This window comes from Penaeus monodon, chromosome 27, assembly GCF_015228065.2.
Source record: "Penaeus monodon isolate SGIC_2016 chromosome 27, NSTDA_Pmon_1, whole genome shotgun sequence".
NCBI lineage: Eukaryota > Metazoa > Arthropoda > Malacostraca > Decapoda > Penaeidae > Penaeus > Penaeus monodon.
The window spans coordinates 31499390-31500181 of NC_051412.1; the positions used below are offsets into that span (position 1 = coordinate 31499390).

Below are 792 nucleotides of genomic sequence, written 5' to 3' on the forward strand. Positions count from 1 at the left end.
CACATTTGCTTTGTGCACACATGTGTAAGTATATTCTGTGTGTTTTCTCCTCAACTGTATTAGAATTTCTTTGACTGTATTCTGAATTGTTTCTTGTGAGAGTGTATGTGTATTGATGACTTGGAAATATCTTTATTTCTCAAGGAAGGTGAGAGGAAGTTCCAAAATTATTTTTGAAATTCTTTCTGGTGTTTTTTGGTGAGTGAAAGTAGTTGCAGTTTGAGAGTAGTTCAGTATTTGCTCAGAAATATTAGTTTGGTAAAGGAGTGCTTTGATATATATGGACACTAGCAATGCGTGTGTAACATGGGAGATAACAGTTTTTTTACCATTAGCTTGAAGGTACTGTGCACTGACATAACATTTCATGGAAATAATTGTGAAATTGTTTTCTTACAGTTTTCCACAATAGTGTGTGGAAGGATATAATATTGTGTATGGAATGACTGTAAATGTGATTTTTATTTGAAAATGAAAATTTATGTAAATTTTTTATATTTATGCTAACAGGGTGATTTTATGTATTTTATAAATTAACTTTTTAAATTACACTCTAGTGGAAGTTATTTTTTTTTACTGATAAGCAGTCTGAAAGTCTTGATTGGAAATTGGAAATAATGCTAGTCATGGTCGTAGGATTAATTTTGTAATACAGATGTTATTTTCTGATTAGAATGGAAATTGTTGCCAATGTCAATACTGAATAAAACAGTTGTTCCTGTTACCAATTGTCTTTCTTGTAAATACCTTTCAACGGTGTGATAGAAAATTATGTGGATTTGCAGAAGTGTG

General features: G+C 30.7%; 1 protein-coding gene across 1 annotated transcript in view; it reads left to right on the forward strand.

Annotated features, from left to right (window-relative positions):
* The window catches only part of LOC119590793 (cytosolic 10-formyltetrahydrofolate dehydrogenase-like), a gene marked incomplete in the record, with an annotated part of 14790 nt that extends 14066 nt beyond the window's left edge, over positions 1 to 724 (forward strand). The window contains 1 exon segment of the mRNA XM_037939506.1: positions 1 to 724.
* Between the last annotated feature and the right edge of the window lie 68 nt (positions 725 to 792).